This window comes from Triticum dicoccoides, chromosome 4A (assembly GCF_002162155.2).
Source record: "Triticum dicoccoides isolate Atlit2015 ecotype Zavitan chromosome 4A, WEW_v2.0, whole genome shotgun sequence".
In the NCBI taxonomy this organism is placed as follows: domain Eukaryota; kingdom Viridiplantae; phylum Streptophyta; class Magnoliopsida; order Poales; family Poaceae; genus Triticum; species Triticum dicoccoides.
The window spans coordinates 313320230-313340969 of NC_041386.1; the positions used below are offsets into that span (position 1 = coordinate 313320230).

General features: G+C 53.1%; 1 long non-coding RNA gene across 1 annotated transcript; it reads right to left on the reverse strand.

Annotated features, from left to right (window-relative positions):
- Positions 1–292: 292 nt before the first annotated feature.
- On the reverse strand, positions 293–1612 carry LOC119285838. Its single transcript, XR_005139906.1, has 2 exons — positions 553–1612; positions 293–430 (listed from the first exon to the last, which is right to left on the reverse strand). It is a non-coding gene; the product is annotated as an uncharacterized LOC119285838 (long non-coding RNA).
- Between the last annotated feature and the right edge of the window lie 19128 nt (positions 1613–20740).

Sequence of the window (20740 nt, forward strand, 5' to 3'; positions counted from 1 at the left end):
GCCACCGGTAGAGACGGAGAGCAGCCGCACCAAAGCCTTCCAACAATGGAGCCAAAGAATATACATCGATTACATCATACTAGGTAAACATGAATTCCTCTGCTTGCGTCTGTGAGCGGTCTACCAGGAGACCAGTGATAGTCCCAGAAAAAACCAATGAAGAAAGTCAGTCTACTATGACTTGGATTAGCTCCGGTCCAGGCTAGGTTTTGGACTTAGTTGCAGAGGATTGTAAACCCGAAAATAAAAGATGTACCGGAGGCTCGGCTGTCCGATCATCAGGCGAGTCACAGAGGGAAACATACTTATATATGTTGTTCTTTAGTCAGTCCCAAACAAAAATAACAATTACACCAGTCCCAAACAAAAATAGCAATTTCTTGTAAAATAGCATCGACATAGACAGGATCAATCAAGCAGTACCTAAAAGCTGCGGAGAAATCGAGTTATCCAATTAGGCAGTTCATTGACAAACACACACAATATCTAATAATCTGAAGCAGAGACGATATGAAAGGTGGTGAACTAAAATCTATCTAGCAGTAGTATCACCGTGCAGGAGGCCCATCCGGTCGTAGCAGTAGAACTTGAGCAGGAACACCTGGGGCTCCGCGAGGCCGTCGGGATCCTGGAGGCCGGCGGCTGCGAGGTAGCTGCTGTCGACGCCGAAGGGCGCGGGGATGGGGCAGAGCTCGACGAGGTTCTCCTTGAGGACAGGCGACGGCCCGACCCCGACGCGAGGCGGCCACCCAGAGCACGATGTAGCACCAGTAGGCAGCGACCGTCGGTGCTCATGTCACCCTTGAGGACGTTGAGGTCGAAGAGGAGGACCAGGCGACACAGATCGCAGCCCAGGCCCGTCTGGCACGGTCACCATGGTCGGCCGGTAGGGTCGTCGACCGCGTCCCCGTGCCGGATTTGGACCACCTCGTCGCTTGGGCTCGGGATCCTGAGGATCCTGGCCCTGCGCAGCATCATCATCAACAAGGAATATAAAGGCTTCTTACAACACCGCCGCTGACTGGAGCTAGCTTGCCACCAGCAAACCAAAACGCCGGTTGCAACCAACAAGACAGTGAAGTTGCAGTCGCTCTGCGGCGCAGACTAACCATCGGAGCCATGCTTTTACTCAAGCCTTGAGCACCCCTTGAGTGGGCATAAGAAACCAAGAAAAAGCCAAATCGAAGCTGGCCCTAGCCATGGTGCAAACTAAGAGCCTGCAACACATCACCATGGCTTGAAAGGAACGATGCTCAAAGATGGAAAACAAGGCATGCATCGTACCAAACCAAGTTGATCTAGCTTTGTGGCTTCCAGATCTAAAGCAAAACAATAGCAACACTAGAAGGAAACGAGATATTGGGGAGGACTAGCCCAAGGGAATAACTTAAGAAAGATGGAGGATTTATTAGGTGGAAAAAGGAAATGGAACACGAGCTGTCGGCATAAATACTTGCTTCACACCCAGGAGACAAACCTTGCGGGAGAAGAAGGATCGGATCCGGTACGCACAGAACTGGGGAGGTTATTTTGGAGAGCAATGGCAAGGATGACCACAGCAGCGACCCACACAAGAACAACCATGGAAGGAGATAGAGGAGCGGGCCCTCCTTTCTTACCTCACCAGCGTAGAGGCTGTCAGATAGAGGTCTGTGGCAGAGCGGGAAAGCGAGATGGAGGACCAAGTTTATTTTTTAGTTGAATATAGAACAAGTTTATTGTCGTCGGCTATCCGCCGGCCTAAATGGCTTAATTAGCCACTAATGACATCCCCTGGGTCACTGACATGTGGGACCCAACCCCCTTATTAACCATGTTTAAAGTTAACTAACTATGTTAATTTAACTGAAGTGTATGATAGGTGGGACCCCCTAGTAAGATCGACCAGTCAACTGGCCACGGATGTCGTCGTTTTCTTCATGAAGGCTACGTCGTGGTTTTCTCTTCTCTCCACGTTGCTCTGGGTGAAAACTTGTTCTTCGGGATCGGGTGGTAGCGACTATTCGGTGTCATGCCCTTCTTGAAGGCACCGCGCTTGGAGTCCATGCTTCATCATTGTCCCACTTCACTTCTTCTCGGTGGTAGTTCTCGGGGGGTCTTCGTTGGCCCCAAGTGGTTATTTTTGGCTCATCTGTAGTGTGCTTGGTGGTTGATTGGATAGTGTTGTGGTGCATCTTACACCTTTATATCTCGCCTTGGGTGTGTGTTGTGTGTGTTTGTGGCGTGTTGTTTCAGGATTTTTTTATCTCTGGTGGTTGCTTCATATAAAAAGGGGTGAAAGCCTTTTTTGCTAACACATCAGGGCGTCTCCACCGCGGGCCCTTGAAACAGCGCGGCTAAACGTGTTGAGGCGTCCGCTGGGTGGTACGGACGATGCTCCCGTTGCAGGTGACTTCTCCACATTCAAACGGCACCTCGTCTCCCCGCCAACGGGCCTCCATCAACCACACCGTCGCGGCCCGTGTTCAAACCTCATCCCGCGCCATAGCTGCAGTCACTGGCGGATCATGGGGACAATTTCGGGCTCTGGCCACCCCTTCCATCAGCGCAAAAAATATATTTATAGGATATACGGCCCATTTTCATGACCCACGGTGGACTAGGACAATGGTCAGCCCGTGACGAGGGAGGAGCAGTGGTTCGCCGCCCCATCCCCGTTCCTCTGGTCGCCCCATGGTGACTGCTGCTACTTCCAGGTCTTCCTCCTCGTCTCAACTTCTCCTACCCTAATTCCCTGAGTGGCCACGTGTTCTTCCTGCTCAGCTCCTCCCCATCTCCATTCTCCACTAGTCCCCTACTCCCTGACCCCCTGAGCAACTGCTCGAGTCCCCTCCCAATCCAGTCCCTAAATCTACTTTGTATGCTTGCTCTTTTCTTCTAGATCCTTTCTCAAATCAAGCAGTAGCAAGTTAGGGCAAGTTGCAAGCTGGGAGCGACAACTCGACATTTATGTTATGTGGCTTTAAGTTTCTGCAATTCTATCTTGACATGTAAATTGCAGACCACCTTTATTTCTTTTATTTTAGATGGTTAGGGTAAGTAGATTACTTCAAGTAAAAGAACAAATGTGGAATCAGTATTTTTAGCTGATAAAAATTTGTTTACAAATTCCAATTTAGGTAGCAATGGGCAGAAACAGAGAAACAACCATGCTTTTCATTTTTGCTGAATCTTTACTGAATCATTCAGTCCATGAACTTACACTTTCTTGCTTTTACTTGTTATTTTTTCATAAATCTGAACCTGTTGGCCCCCCTCATTTTTGGTTCACGCTCCGCCACTGGCTACAGACATCCTTCTCCGGCCAATTAATCTCTTAGTAGCACGCCCTACATGTCCTCCTCACGCTCCAAAGCCCACTGGGACAACCGTTCCACGGAGCGAGAATGAAATGCCATTCATTGTTGCGGGCTGGCAGGCCAACCAGCATACCGACCCCGACTACGCCTAGATGGAGGACGAGCTGGAGCCAAGGAGGCCGGTGCGTGCTGTCCTCACAACCGAGGCCGCGTTTCATCGGGCGCAGGCAGATGAGGTCTATAGACCTGGACCTCCTCGAGGAGCGCCGGCCCGCGGATGAGCAAATCTTTGCCAGCACGGCCATCGTTGCGGGCGTGGACGTGGTGGAGCATGAGGTGCTGGTCCACTCCTATATCTCCAGTGGAAACTTCCGCCACGATTGCTGGAGCTACCGCCTCCGTCAGGTATGACTGGCTGCTACCCTAGAAACAGCGGCAAAATTGACAAATTTAACCTCAAAGCAAAAGTATTTCACAAACTAAACTATTTTTAAAAATATTTCACACAGCTTACCCTTTTGTGCAGCTCCCGATAGTAAGGCGCTATACTCTACTGTGCAACTTCTTACAACTAGGCGCTGCACAGTGTGACGCCCGTGTGTTAGGCGCTGCACAGTAGAATGCAACGCCTTACTGTTAGACGCTGCACATTAAGGCTCAGTTGAGTGAAATACTTTCAAACATAGTTTAGTTTATGAAATAGTTTCATCCTAAGGTTAAATTTATGTCTTTTGCGAGAAACAGCATGGGCGTCGATCGAAAATCCGGTCTGATGCGCGCAGGCAGGCACCTGCGGCGGGAAACCCAACCATCATGGGTGCGAGCAGCATTGGGCGCCTTTTGACTTGTAACACCATGTGAATGCAGCCGCACACACAGGGTCTTATCTGTTCGGCCTTAGGCCAACTCCACCATGCGACATCATTCTATCCGACCCCGTCCGTTTTAGGTAAAACGGACAAACAAGGCGGCTTGACGCGCGACGGCCCGGACCCATCTGGTCTGTTTTGTGTCCGGGCCGACCCAGTTCGAGCGCAAACTTGCACCGGGTTTGGGCCGCCGCGGACACCGAACGGACGCGCCGCTCGTCCGCGGCTGACCGCGTGGCGGGGCGGCCACCTACCTCCCACCCGCCAACATCAATGCGCACGGGCGGCCGGGCCCACCTGTCATCCACCCAATGGAAGGTCGCCGTCCTTCTTAAATGGGTAACCAGTGGACCGGTCGTCGTCCACACTGCCTCACTCCATCACACGACCTCCTCAAAATCCGACAGCGCAAAAACCCTAGCCTCCCCCGTCCTCGAGCTCACCGGCCGGCCACCTCGAAGCCATGGGCTTCTGGAACCGCAATGGGAAGCACGACCGCGAGGCCGGCTCCTCGTCAGGGCGCCGCGCCGGCTCCATGAAGAAGGAGGAGCCGACATCACCACCACGTCGGGCCCCCGCGCCGCCCGCGTTTTCCATTGCCCCACGTCCGCCGGCGAGCGCGACTGGCATTACATCCGCGCGTCGGTGTGCCGCCGTTATTGGGAGACGAAAACGTCTCTCCCCTGGAGCGATGTCCACCTCCCCAACAACTGGCACTTATCCGCCGACCATGTGTCGATCCCTCCCGTCCTGGCGAGCGGTCGTGCGGACCGTGAAGAGATCGAGCGCCACCGCCACCTCCTCCCTAATGACCTGTACTATGACGACAGGTACGCCCCGGACTCCGCCCTCTGGGACACCTGGCTCAAGAATGAGCACGACATGCGGCGTGCCTCCTTCTTTGCCGGCACAGCGTCTAGGCCGCGGCGGCCACGTCGGGAGCGCGCAGCGCCTGCTCCCCAAGAGCGCGGGCGTAGGCGGGTGCGCGGCCTCACGCCCACGCCCTCGCCGTCGCCTTCGCCGTCTCCACCACCACCTCCTCGCATGACAGAGAAGGAGGAGGCCCGTCTCATGGCGCGTGTCATGGAAGACTCCATGTAGACGTGCGATGAGCGCCAGTGGGAGGGCCTGGAGGAGATGATGGCCCGCTCCTCCGCCGGCGAGGTAGCCATCCCCGAGCTGGAGATGGTGGCCGCGGAGGAGACGATGATGGAGGAGCCGTTCGCCGCGGGTGGGGCTGGTCCTGCACTGCTCCGGAGATGGCCGCCGTCGTGGGCGTGAACTGGTGCGCCACTCTGTCGCGGTCACCGGAGCGGGAGGCGTCGCCAAGGGAGGAGGTGGTGCAGGCACCTCCCGCCGTCCAGCCCGCCCGCGTCTACCACGCACCGCCGGCCCACCTCTGGACGCCGCCGGCCTACGTCGACCTCGTCAGTGACGACAACGACGCCGGCGACCACGGAAGACGGCGACGGAGACAGCATCGACGGGCACGGGTAGGAGCGCGCTGGCGGCAGCCATTTTTTATTTTCTTTTTTATATTTAATTATGCCAAGTTGGACGTAAAACTGGGCCGTTTTGTGGCCATGGACCCTAACTTAAATTTTAAGATTTTTAAACCGCGTTTATTTACTTTTTAAGTCATTTTATTTAAGTTTTTATGTTTTTTTTAAACACGTCCGACACGGACAAGTTTTGGGGTGCGACCGCGCGCTGGGCGCACCCACGACCCATCGGACAGACGCGGACATGGGCGAATCCATTGCCGCCCCAAAGGGAAAAAATCTAGTCAAACCGGACGTCTGTTTGAGGTCGTGCGGTGAAGTTGGCCTTAGTGCATGTTGACTCAAAACGGGCATCACCCCAAAAACCGCATGCGCCCATCACTCCAAATCTCATGCCACACCTTCAGCTGCATTAATCTCTGAAGCGTACAGCCCAATTAACCCTTGCAGTTAGTTAATACAACGATGCTGGAAAAAAAGGAACAAACATTCGGGCATCACTACACAGGCTAGAGGCTGAAAATTTCAACGGGTGTTCGCTCACACTGACAGTCGTATGACGGGTCAGACCAGGGACGCTGACGAACGTATTTGTTCGGTTTTACTCGTCGTGTTTCTGGTTGCCCAAACGCCATGCACCACGCACGCTTGAATGAATAACGGGATGCACATCTACTTCTAGTTGCCCTACGTAGCTCTCGGCACAGCAAAAGTGACCATGTGGGATAAGCTTCGTGTGCGTCCCTTTTACATATTCCTTTTCATTTTTCATCACATTTTTTTCCGAGTGCTGATGTCCGTGTTCCCAAATAAGGGCCCGGTCCAGAGCCGATAACATCTGCGTCAACACTGGGAAGGAGCAGCGCTCTCTCTCTTATTTCTGATCAAAAAACATATTCTCAACTTCTGCTTTTTTGCATGGCATGATGGTAGAATATGAAAGAAACGGGCTGATTCAGAGCCCATAGCACCTGCGTCAAAATGACCATGGGGTGCTAACAAGGCCTGTAATGTCTGTATCAGAAAACAAAAAGAAAGGCACTAGAAAAACAAGTAGGAAAGGTTCGAACCTTTAGTCAACAGTTCTCCAAAACCTTCGTGGAACCGTTTGGGGCGAAGGCGAGTGGTCCATGCCTGCTGGACTGTGCACTTGGCAGCCTGGTGTTGTTGTCTTGCAGGTAGCATGGTCCACCTTTCTCTAAAAGAGGAAATAAGCATCAAATGGAATATAAAGTGAAAAAGCAAATGAAATAAGAGGAGGGACCAGATCCCCACACGAACGAGCGCTTGTGATTGCAGCCACGCTAGCGAAACTTTATATCTTTGCTTTTTCCTATATATATATATATGTGTGTGTGTGTGTGTGTGTGTGTGTGTGTGTGTATGTGTGTGTGTGTGTTCGACTCATTTTTCTTACATCAAAGGAATTTACAAATGTCTGTGTTGCTGGTAAATGGTATCGACTTGTCACTTTAATACATTGCCAAGAACTTGTTTGTTTTACTAGTTCATGTGTAATTAAATACATTGCCAAAATTGGTAAGTTTTACTAGTTTGATGTTAGTTTCTTATGGCTCTTGCAACACTTTATTTATGATTGCTCACATTCAAGTTTGCAGGATCCAACTGAAACTCCGTTGGCACAACAGGCATGTTTTCAAAAACTTCTTTGTTTACCTGGTTTGCTGGTGTGACTTGTTGCTGTAATAATCTTACCAACATCAAGCTTTCAGGATCCAATTGGAAGTCCAATTGCACAACAGGTACATTCTTAAAAAATATATTTGTGTAATAGGTTTGCTGCTGTAACTTGTTGCTCTAATCAAGTTACTGGCTACTCAAATTTTCAGGATCCAAGAGAAACTGCAATGCCACCACAGGTTCCTTTTGCAAAACTTGTTTGTTTAACCACTCTGCTGCTGCAACCGGTTGCTCTAATCACGTTACTGGCTACTCAACTTTTCATGATCCAAGCGAAATCCAATGCCACAACACGTACCTTTTGCAAAACTTGTATGTTTAACTGCTTTGCTGCTGCAACCGTTTATAATGATCTTAATAACTACTTTTCAGCATTCAATTGAAAATCTTTAATTCCTTGTTTGTTTAACTGGTTTGATGTTGTAACTCCCAGTTGATATGTTTTCTAACTTCAACTTTTTGTAATCCAATCATAATTTAATGGCAAAACAGGTTAGCCCAAGATCAAAGAGCAAGGTCTCCGTGGACGTTGTATCATCCCACAGCTGTGGCACCAGCCCAATCGTGCATCATGAATTGCCAACTGATGATGCTCTAGAGGCTAAACTATTGGTAGAAAGAGATTTTGCTTCTGCACTTAGAGAGGAAGCTGACATGTTGAGGAAGCAAACAACACAATCACAAGCAATACTCAAGACAACCATTAAATATTTGGTGGATTTCAAAACGAAGCAAGTTGAGACTGACCGTATTGTTAAGGTCCTAAAGGAAAAAAGGAAATTAAATTCCCACTTGGTAAATCATAGGCGAAATGTTCTTTCCATCGCTGAATAACCTTTGTGTGATTTGTTCATGTAATCGGTCAAACCATTTGTTTTAGAGTTCATGGAATAATTGTTTTTTTTGTTTGTAATTTTTTCAGCACAAGTTTGTATTAGTTGATAAGACTCTAAGACATTTTGATTGTTGTGCCAATCAGGTTTAATGTGCATTTAACAATAATAGTAGTATAGATGGTCCTTAAATGGCACGCATCTGAAAGGGCCAAGATGAAGTACTAGCTCCGCTAAAAAGTGATGCTCTTCTAGAAAATAAAAGTACAGTGGCATGGCTTATGTATGTTAGTTGATATTATTGATCCATATACTCTATAAGTGTTTATATGTCTGTTAGTTTTGTACATTATTTATTGATTGACTCGGTATTTTGAATCTTGAGACATCTCTTTTGTACATATCTAAATGGGACTACTACACATTATGCAACGTGTGACACTTGAGTTGGAAATAAAGTGGTTTCAAATATTCAAATTCACCTTAAACCAGATTCTAGCTTCTGAATTCGAGTATCGGCATTTGTAAATCATATTCATATATGGCGGTGGAATACATCTTTGTCGTGCTTTTGAAGATATATAAAAACACATAGAATGATTTATAAAGATTCGTATAAGAATACAAAATGGATTCGAATTTAGTTGCGAGGGTAAACGTGGATACTTATTTGTCGGCGTTTTGGGAACCGGGGTCCCCAGACTTGCCTGCCTACGGCCCACGGTGTGGCTTTGCTGGCGGGCCTATAAGGCCCATCTTCATCAACAAGGAATCAAGACCCTCGTGATGGGCCAAGCCTCGTGAGGCGAGCGACAAAAGACCTCCTCAGGTGTAGCCTCATTAGGCCAGCTCGTGAGGGGCGGAGAGTTCAAGGTCGGGCAAACCTCGTGAGGTTCTCGTGACGTGAGCCATGACGATCGAGGCCAGGCGGGCGCTAGTGCGCGGAGTGCCCTTGTTTCCTCTTTAGTGCTAAGGGGCAAGCGCAGGCGCGGAGTACCGAGGCATCAAGCAAAGGTTTCCATATTGGTGCGATGAGACCAAGACCAGAAGGATGGCAAGACGAAGGTCACCATGGAGCCCAGGGCGGCGTCACCGCCAGAACCTTTGGCAGGCGAAGACCACCTTTTGCCAGGATAGCTTGTACTAGCTGTCCCCTTTCAAATTGACCGTTGTTGGCTCCCTTCCTGCTCAATATTTGGTGAGAGGACCAGGGCCTCTATAAATAGGACTAGCCACCACCATAGGCGGGGAGAGGATGAAAGATCATCCTCAGCCACACAAGTGCACCAAGTACAAGAACACCTCAACCTGAGGAGGTTGTTCTTCCCCTTGTACTGTTCATCCTCAACCCAAGAGGCAATCCACCACCACCACACTGGAGTAGGGTATTACACCACAACGGTGGCCTGAACTAGTATAAATCTTGTGTCCTTTGTGTTGCGAGTTCGTCGAGTTAGTTCATGAGATCTAGGCTAAGTTAGGATGTGGATCGATAGGGGGGGGGGGAGATCTTCGCGCGCACCCCAATGTCCGAACCTTTAGGGTTTTGCGGGAACCCGTGATCCGACATTTGGCGCACCAGGTAGGGGTGTGCCGAAGCTTCCTTTCGGTTGCTCCGTGTCGCGTCGCTTCATCGTCTCCATGGCGGACGCGCGTCGCGCCCGTGCTGAGCGCCAAGCTGCCCTCACCACCCGCGTTGCTCAGATGGCCCCTGTCGGCGGGCCACCGCGTCGCTCTCCGTCGCCTGGCGCCAACGCCGCCACTGGCCTGGCGGGGAACGAGCAGCAAGCATCCTCGATGCACCCCTCGGTGTGACAGGATGGCCGCAGCGCCACTCCATCACTGACTCCCGCTGGTTCGTCGTCTCACGCTCATCGCGTTCCCACGGACGCACGGGCCGCGCTCCTCATGGCGCACGAGCTCCTGCGCTACCGCCCGGTCGACGACCTCTACGAGGACTGGCTTAACCGTACTGCCGAGCTTGTCCGCGCTGCAGGGAGCTCCCCAGCGCCGTCCCATTCTCTGCCTCGCCCTCCGCCAGCCACGGGTGACGCCGCTCATGGAGCACCTCCACCACCTCTGCCCCAAGACGGCGCCCTAGCGCCAAGGCACGCGGCTCCGCGGCGCGACCCACCACGTCTGGCGCCCGCGCGTGAAGAAAGAAGCTGTCAAGAAGTCCCTCGACCGCAGGCGAACGCTCCGCCACTCCTTGCTCCGCTGTGCCAGGATCGTTTGCTGCAGCAAGGCCCCGCACCGCTAGCCGTAGCGGCGCGCGGGCGCCAAGGCCAAGCTCCACCTCCGAGGCGGGCCCCGGAGACCACGGTCGGCTGCCGCGCCTTCACCCCCGAGCTGCGTAGCGTCGCTTGGTCGGGCAAGTTCAACCCAGATTCGCCTCCTTGCTACGCCGGCACCCCCGACCCCGCGGAGTTCCTGCAGCTCTACGAGCTAAGCATCGGGGCGGCCAACGGCGATGAGAAAGTCATGGCGAACTTGTTTCCCATGGCTCTCAAGGATGTCCCCCGCTCCTGGCTCCTGAACCTGCCTCCAGGGTAAATTTCCTCCTGGGACGAAATGCGCAACCGCTTCATCGCCAACTTCCAGGGCACTCACGACCTCCCCCCGGTTGCAGGTGACCTGCGCCGCATGAAGCAACAACCAGGAGAGACCCTACAGAAGTACATTTAGCGCTTCAACAGCGCGCGCATCAAAATTCCCAAGGTGACCATCGAGGCCATCATCTCAGCGTTCTCCGACGGTGTCCGTGACGTCCAGATGAAGGAGGAGGTCGCCATCCACGAAGAGTTGTGCACGACCCTGGAGCTGTTCAACATCGCAACCAAGTGTGCAAGAGCTAAGGAGGGGCGCCTCTCCCTCCTCGAGCTCCCTGCTGCAGACCCAGAGGAGAAAAAGATGGAGGCCAAGGATGTGAAGCGCAAGGGAGCAGGCATGCTCGCGGCGGAGCCAGACACCAAGCACGGTAGAGACCAACCCGAGTCATCGAAGGGCAGCCGACCGTTCGGTGCCTTCCATAACCTGCATACCCACAACACCAGCGACTGTCAAGAGCTCAGAGCCATTCGAGAAGGACGCTTCGGTCGACGCCCCGAGCACAGCGACCGGGGCTACGACCAAGGAGGAGGACGTGGTGGCGGACACTGGGACGACCGTGGCCCATGCCAGGAGTGGCACGACCGGCCTCGTGAGGACCGCTGGTAGCATCAGCCTTGCCAGGGCGCTTGGTGGGACCAACCTCGTGAGGCTCGTCCTCAAGGCAACGCAGGCCTTCCTCCATTACCACCACCACCTAGAAGGAATGATGACCACCATCTAGACAAGGGGGCTGGGGGCTTCCAGGAGCCACGCGTTGTCGCCTACATCTTGGGCGGAGCTCAACCCCCAGCCTCGTAGCGTATCTTCAATCAGTTTGCCCGTGAAGTGAATGCAGTTATCCCCAAGCTCGAAGCCACACGCCCACTCAGAAAGTCCAGGTGCCCCATCACGTTCAGTTCGGCAGATCAGCTCAACTGTGCGGCCACTACTGGCATCCTCCCAATGCTCTATTCGCTAGTCATCAGCAACGTGCAAGTTATCAAGACCCTCATCAACGGCGACGCAGGGCTCAATGTCTTGTTCGTCGACACGTTCGACAACCTCCAAGTGCCATATGATCAGCTTCAGCCTACCAAGCCTTCCTCAGGAGTGACTGAGGGCTCTACTACCCCGATCGGGCAGGTTCGCCTCCCCATTACCTTCGGAGAATGCAACAACTACCGCACCGAACTCATCGACTTCGACGTCGCCTACATCCACCTTCCATACAACGCCATCCTCGGGTATCCAGCCCTGGCCAAGTTCATGGCGGTGACCCATCACGGCTACAATGTCCTCAAGATGCCGGGAAGCGGCGGAATCATCACAGTCCCGTGCGAAGAAAGAGACGCGGTGTGCTCCCTCAAGCGTGCCTTCCAAGCTGCAGCAATCGATGACCCTGATAGTCTGGGCGAGTGCCCTCCTGAGGCCACCCCCAAGAAGAAGAAGCAGCTACGTCACGCAGGGCTTCAGGCAAGTGGCGCCTCATCAGGATCGGCGTCCGCGCCTGGGGCACCTCCCTCCATCGCATAGGGGGCGTGCCTAGTGCCCCTCTCGGGCAGGGCTCGGGGGCTCTCTTCTGGAGGGCCTCACACTTTGCCAGCATCACGAGGGACTCACACTCGCAACACGTTTCCCTTAGGAGAACATAGGGCAAGGAGTGCCAACCGCTCAGGAGTTCATCACCAAGACAACTCAGGAACTGCAAGACGCGAGGGCCATGCGCGTCAGCCGCCGCTCACCAGGCGCAGCTCCCCATCCAGGCGAGGATGCCGGGCTGCATGTCTGCATCGATGTTCCAGGGCTCAATCGGGCTGCCTCTCAGGAGCTTCTCTGGCCTTCGCGCATGGGACGCTGCAAGGGCCCACCTCTACGTCCGCATTCCCTTCGGTCTGCCGAGCGTGGCGGCCGCCTATCATCGCAACGTGCCGAGCATCCTGGTGGCTCAGGAGGCCAGGCACCACGCCGTGCTGACGGAGATGAAGACGGTCCTCGAGGAACCCCCTGGGCTCCCAAGGCCTCCAGAGCCTCAGGGCCCTAGTGGCTCATGAGGGGCAGCCCTTCGCCGCACGCCTTCAGCTACCCCATCTCTCCTTCATCGACATGACTAGGTGACATTTTCCAAGGTTCATTAAGCTGGGAGCGCCCCAGGGCAGCATCATTCCTAGGGCATGTGTGTCCGTCCCTGTGGCATGTATCTTTCCTTTTATGTCTTTAGCTTACCCTGTTGGGGGCGCCCCTCGGGCTGCATCATCCCTAAGCCGCTTGGGCCGGACCCGGTGGCATGCATCTTCCCTGCACTTACCTGAGCTAGGTTGCTTTCCATGCTTAATCTATCTATGACTATCGCCTGCTTGATAGTCACCCACCGTGGGAGCCGCGCATCGGCCGACTTTCTTCAGGACCCTTCGCATTGTCTAACCATTTCGTAGGACCAGGACAACAAACAAGAACAAGACCAGGCACAACCCGCTTTGAGGTAGGGCCTCGTGAGTCCCGCGCTGGCTCACGAGCGCCCAGATACACCTCGTCTAGCCCTGCTATGCAAGCCATGTGTCAGGGCAGGGTTGTACACGCCCCCGGGGGATCTCCGCAGTAGAGAGGCCCCACTCACGCACCAAAAGCAAACCAGCAATCACCACGGCAACCGGTGCCCTTCCATGTGCTAGCTTGCAGGAATTTCATGAGGGCCATAGCAGGTGGTACCACGAACTCTCTCTCTCTCATCATGCGATTCGCTTGCGCGTTAAAAGGGGGCTCCTGAGCATCGTGTCTCAGGAGCTCTTACTAGCTCTCTAGCACTCACCCTCTGGCCTTGACCACGGCACGCGACCTGGCATACCAGCGGTGGCTGAGCTCGCTCGAGGGCTGGGACCTGATGATGCAGAGCACCGAGAAGGACATGGAGGGGAGGGGGAGGCCCGCACGGGCCAGATCTAGCCACACTACAGCGACCGGCGAGCGAGTCTGGCATGACCCGAGGAGCAGACCCTAGAATGCCAAAGATAAGTTCTCGCTCTAGATCCACCAGTCGCTTGCGGCACGAGACCCTCGCTCACTCCCTTCGCTGCCCTGTTGCGACAATGATTTCTTCCTTTCCCGTTCTAAGACAGCTGCTCGCGCGCTATGAGGGACCTCCTGAGCATCGCACCTCAGGAGCTCTTACTGGACCTCTGGCCGCTCACCTCCTAGCCTTGACCACGGCACGCGACCTGCCATACCAGCGATGGCTGCAGCCTGCCTGGGGACCGGGACCTGTCAGCGTAGAGCACCAAGCTGCCCCAGGATTTTAAAGGGGAGGCCGAGCCTCGGCAGGATATGCGCACACAAATCTTCATAACGGTGCCTATATTGACAAAAGGCATTACAGACGCTTTACACACCCCACGGGGCCTGTTTCATGATTCCTCGCAGGGAACAAAGGGAAGGAATTCCTAGGGGTTCTATCTACGTGCACCAGGTGTCGCCGACGCCATCATCAACAGTGGGCCACACGAGGACAGCGCCAACTCCATCCAGATCAGCGTCGACGGTGGCTGGACGCCGCGGCCTTGCTCCAGGCTCGGTGGGAGCTCAGGGGCACGTGACTGTCGTTGCTCGTCTCCAGAGACTCCAAGAGCTCAGGAGAGTCACTGGACCACCAGAAGTCGCCACTGTCGCTGGAGGAGCTACAGACGAGACCAGTGGCCGGCCCCGCGCTCGCCGCAACGCCGCCCTGGCGACATCCTTCAGGGCAGCACTCCAGGCGGCGGCCTTCCTTGTCGAAGACCTTGAAGAACAGCACGGAGGCGCCGTTGTACTTGAAGTGGTTCACGAGGGCGCCCTCCGCGCGGCAGACTCGAGGAATCTCACCCCAGCCTCGGGTCATGAAGATGTTCCCGGAGGCAAGGGTTCCAATCTCCGCTCCAGTCGCTGGGGCGTTGCAGTCGGCATGCTGCAGCCAAACTTCGCGGAGGCCCTTCTGTGGCATCTCGGTGGCGAAGAACGGCGGGAGGCATATCCAGGTGCTCGGGGGCATCGCCGCCCACTGCACAAACTCGCACGAAGACTACGCAGCATGGACCCCTGGGCCGACGACGTGCACCTCCGTGGCACGGCGACCATGGCCCTGGCGCGGGCGGCGCCACTAACCGCGCTCCTCCCTCCGGAATCGTCAGCATGAGCATGCAAGGGAAGCGGGTACCCAGGTGGCGGCCTCTCATACCAAGGCCTCGACACCATCGGCCTCACGACAACCTCGCGGCGATGAGACCTCCTTTTCTTCGGCGAGAGCAGCTCGGGCACGTTGAGGGGAGCCTTGCCTTTGTCTGCGGCCAGGAACCTTTGGATTGGCTCCATGTCTACACAAGCAACAAGTGGAGCAAGGAAGAATAAGAAGCAGGAGAGGTAGAGGAAAGATGGGAGACGGAGGCTCCGCCCCCTCCAATTTATACCAGGAGGAGGCCAACTAGCACCCCCCACGATCACAGGTAATGATGGTTTTCCTTGCATGTCGCAGGGACTTCTCACGTCGGGCAGTTGCCGAGGCAGCATGGGGAAGCGGAGATGCCCACGTCCAACCAACCGCCATGCGTCGACCGAGGCTGCAGGCTATTGGGGCCCGCGGCGCTCCGCACTTGACCCTTGGCTTCTCCTTAAAGCCAAGCCCGAGCGCGCCTTGGGCCCGGGGGCTACAGTCGACGTTCTAGGAACAGGGGTCCCCAGACTTTCCTGCCGGCGGCCCACGGCATGGCTTTGCTGGCGGGCCTGTACGGCCCATCTTCATCAACAAGGAATCAAGACCCTCGCGAGGCGGATGACACAAGAGCTCCTCAGGAGCAGCCTCATCAGGCCGGCTCGTGAGGGGCGGAGAGTTCAAGGTCAGGCAAACATCATGAGGTTCTTGTGACGTGAGCCATGACGATCGAGGCCAGGCGGGCGCCAGTGCGCGCAGCGTCCTTGTTTCCTCTTTAGTGCTAAGGGGGCAAGTACATACGCGGAGTACCGAGTCATCAAGCAAAGGTTTCCATATTGGTGCAACGAGACCAAGAACAGAAGGACGGCAAGACGGAGGTCATCGTGGAGCCCAGGATGGCATCACTGCCAGAACCTTTGGCAGGCGAAGACCACCTTTTGTCAGGATAGCTTGTACTAGTTGTCCCCTTTCAAATTGGCCGTTGTTGGCTCCCTTCCCGCTCCATATTTGGGGAGAGGACCAGGGCCTCTATAAATAGGTAGCCACCACCATAGCGGGGAGAGGATGGAAGATCATCCTCAGCTACACAAGTGCTCCAAGCACAAGAACACCTCAACCCGAGGAGGCTGTTCTTCCCCTTGTACTGTTCATCCTCAGCCCAAGAGGCAATCCACCACCACCACACTGGAGTAGGGTATTACACCACAACGGTGGCCCGAACCAGTATAAATCTTGTGTCCTTTGTGTTGCGAGTTTGTCGAGTTAGTTTGTGAGATCTTGGCTAAGTTAGGACACTGATCGATAGGGGGGGGGGGTATCTTCACGCGCACCCTAGTGTTCGGACCTTAAGGGTTTTGCCGGAACCCGTGATCCAACATTATTGCACCAAAATTCTAAAGAAGCAGCAAAATGTCAACTCCCGCGTCAGCTACCCGAAGCCAGTGTTTGGGAAATGTAAATTACTGTCTACCCCTTACACGGACAATCCATTGGCCCGATTTCCATTGCTCTCACTAGGGGTAGGTTAGTAACTTCAATTAGACGTGAGACGAGTGCCTCTGAGCGCATTCCGACATGGTGGGCGCCAAACATGGGCGGCAAAACACATTTGCTTCAAGCTCATGCGAGAGACCTCTGTCTCTCCATCCATTTCCCCATTCATACATGGTGGGCGGCAAAACAAACTCGACTCGGCCGAAATCGATGTAGGCAAATATTTTCAACAGGGGCAGGTTTGTAACTTCACTCAGATGTGCCACAACCGCCCTACTTGTCAGCATCGTTCATACACCATGGGCGCTAAAACAACCCCCCCTTGCCCTAAATCACTCTAGGCAAATATTGGGGAGATGCGAGATTAGTGTCCTATCCCCAATCGAGGAGACATCCAAATTTTAAACGGGGGCTAAGTTCGTAACTTCCCCATATTTCAGATAGATGCGTCCCAAAAACATGGTTCCCTATACCTCTCCCTCCATTCGAGTTCATACACCGTCCGCGCTAGAACATTAAAGTGCAACTATCCCTGGGTGGTTTGGTAATTCCTAACAACATATAGCTCATTTAGCTAATGCTATTCCAAGATGAATATTTCAGGAAAGCTCAATGGTTGGCATGTCATGGATTAGAAAGTGGACCCTTCAGAATGCTAAGGATAAAAGATTGGCTCAAGCTCAAAGCACAAGACTCTACATTTTCTATTGTAGTGATCCAAGATCACATTGAGTCTATAGCAAAAGCCAATACTATTAAGAAGGGATGAGGTGTTTCTTAATGAGGTGCTTGCTCAAAATGCTTAGTGATATGCTCCAAAACCCTCCACTACTTTCTCACATCCACATATGTCCCAAACCATGAGTCAAACTCGGCCCCACCGAAATTTTCTATCTAGCGCCCCCGAGTTCAGTTGACATAGCCACTGCCAAAAACCCTAGTCTTGTCGGTCTCACCGATAGGGACTCGGTCTCACCGAGATGGGATTGTAATCTGTCTGTTTCCCTTCGTAACCTTTTGGTCAAACCAAGATGAGCGATCGGTCCCACCAAGATTGCAATGTAAACTCTCTGTTTTCCTTTCATAACACTTCGGCCCAACCGAGATGAGCGAATCGGTCCCACCGAGTTTGCCTGACCAACTCTCTGTCAGTCCATTACCAAAATCGGTCTCATCGAGTTTGTGTAATCGGTCTCACTGAGATTATGTTATGCCCTAACCCTAACGAAGTCGGTCCCACCGAGTTGACATGTCGGTCCCACCGAGAATCCTAACGTTCACATTTTGAACTAAATCGGTCTGACCGAGTTTCATGATTCGGTCCCACCGAGTTTGGTGATTTGTGTGTAACGGTTAGATTTTGTGTGGAGGCTATTTATACCCCTCCACCCACTCTTCATTCCTGGAGAGAGCCATCAGAACATGCCTACACTTCCAATACATATTTTCTGCGAGAGAACCACCTACACTTGTGCTGAGGTCAAGATATTCCATTCCAACCACATAAATCTTGATCTCTAGCCTTCCCCAAGTTGCTTTCCACTCAAATCTTCTTTCTACCAAATCCAATCTTATGAGAGAGAGTTGAGTGTTGGGGAGACTATCATTTTGAAGCACAAGAGCAAGGAGTTCATCATCAACACACCATTTGTTACTTCTTGGAGAGTGGTGTCTCCTAGATTGGCTAGGTGTCACTTGGGAGCCTCCGACAAAATTGTGGAGTTGAACCAAGGAGTTTGTAAGGGCAAGGAGATCGCCTACATCGTGAAGATCTACCCTAGTGAGGCAAGTCCTTCGTGGGCGACGACCATGGTGGGATAGAAAAGGTTGCTTCTTCGTGGACCCTTCGTGGGCGGAGCCCTCCATGGACTCGCACAACTGTTACCCTTCGTGGGTTGAAGTCTCCATCAACGTGGATGTATGATAGCACCACCTATCGGAACCACGGATAAAAAATCTCCGTGTCAACATTGCGTTTGCTCCCTCAAACTCATCTCTTTACCTTCATATGCAATTGTTTTACATTCCGCTGCTATACTCTTAGAATTGCATGTGTAGGTTGATTGCTTGACTTGTGCTATGTTGCTAAAATCTGCCAAGAACTAAAATTGGGAAAAAGGCTATATTTTTATTTGGTCAAGTAGTCTAATCACCCCCCTATAGACATACTTTCGATCCTACCGAACACCATCCCCACACCAGCCTCCTCCGTCCACCACCCCATCCATCACTGCCATCCTCCACCCCATCAATCGCCACCGTCCTCCACCATGCCAGAACGCCTACCAAGACCGCGTCGTCCACTGCTAGGGATGGACGTTTCTCATCCATGGCAACAGACTAGGAGCCTTGCATCGCGTCCTCTTGCTTCATCGGCGGCGGCGTCGTCTTTGCCGGGGCCGCTGACACGACCTTCTCGTCCACCACAATGGACTTATCCCCCGATGCACCCGTCTACCGTTGTAGATCTGCTTCAATGACACCGTTAGCCATTGCATCCTTGATGCCTACACGGCGCCACAAGAGAGGTGGTACTTCATATCTGCTCGACATTTTGATCTCAACCAGAAAATAGATCGTAACTTGGTTCTTAGTTCGAAGCAAACAATGGAAGCTAAATAGCATTTATGTGGTTTGCAACATTAAATCTGCCATGACATAGTCATAATAAGGTTTAATTGATCATGCTTAGGGTTTAATTTATCATGTTGGTTCCGTGGTGGTTTCTTTAATAGAAATCGGAGGGGAAACCCTCTTTTCCTCAAAAAATGCTTAAGGTTTACCCCTTTTATGAGCACTATACGATCAACATATGTGCTTCGTGTCATAATAGCACCGCTCCACCCATCAAGCTAAACAAGCTTAGTTGTTTAAATATGAATCTAATATTATTAAAATAGAGTCATTTAATTGGTCAGCTAAACGTTCCTAATTTCATCGAAAATGCATGTACGCTGCTTGGGTGTGTATCTACAGGGTGCCCACGGTGGGATGCGGCCCACCCTAGGATTTTTGGTTGGCCCAGGCCCCGATTCACCTCTGTTTTGCTGCGCTTTCAACCTCTACTCGCCCCCATCCGCCTGCCTCGCCGGCTGTCGCGGGAAACCACGGTCACGTATGGGATCAGAGGGCCCCTTGCTGGTTCGGCATGGGGACGTTACGTTGCACAAGGAGCAGACGAGCATGAGGCAGCAAGGCAGAGATCACACACGCAATTTTACCCAAGTTCGGGCTGCCGTGAGGCGTAAAACCCTACTCCTGCTTTGGTGGATTCATGGTGAAAGAGTGGTCGCGGTGCGTAGTACAGTTGGCGGGGAAGGGCGGCAGTGGCTACACGCGTATGGGCGTGTTTGTTGTGCGACCTTCTAACCATTTCTATGGTTTCTATGGGCCTCCTTTTTATAGATTAAGGGGCTACCACAATGGCAAAGTAGTCATTATGCGCTGATAAGATAGCTAACAGTGCTATCATACCTAACTCTGCCGGCTGACAGGTTGCCCGGTAAGCCTTATCGGGCTATTTTGCCAGCTTCACACCTTCTCGCTTGAAACGTCGCAGGACGGGTGTCGTTCTAGGTCATCTTATATAGAGAAAGGATGCCATGTGGCGAATGGCTGCCACTTAGTCACTTTACGGCTTGACACCGCACTGATTGATGACGCGGTTCATGGTGGAGTAGTTGGGTGATGTGGTTTTGCCCTCGTCTTTCCCGGCAAGCCCTGTCGGGACGTATTGGGCGTCTTCTTCCGGGGACTGCCCCGCCACTGCTGAGCTCGCTTGCCCGGTAAGGGGGGCTTTTCTCCTAGTGGCATTTTGCTTCTTTGGCTTTATCTTGGTCCTCTTCCTTTGCATGTTGGTCCTCTGAAGCTCTTGGTCTCTTGCACCCTGACTTGGGCTGGTGCCTCAATCATGTTCCTGTGCCCTGTGCACAGTCTGGGCAATGGACCTATGGTTTGTTGCACCGACTAAAGACCCCGGGCCTACCCCAAACGCGCTGCCGGGCGTCGTCGGGGTAGGGCCTAATAAGTGCATAGGCAGGCGCAGTGAAGAGGCTGTCCTCTTGAGGTTTTTTCTCTTTTCTTCTTCATCAATCTTGGGCTTGGGTCAATTTCCGATCTTCCTGCACGTCGTACGCAATGCTGTTCAAAAATTTCGGTCGTGTCCCACGGATTGCCCACGCCCCATGATCACGGGGCGGAATCTGCCAATCCACTTGCCTCCTGTTTCGCATGCATTGGCCGTGGTAGGTGGTGGATACAGAGGGCGCGGGTAGGAGTG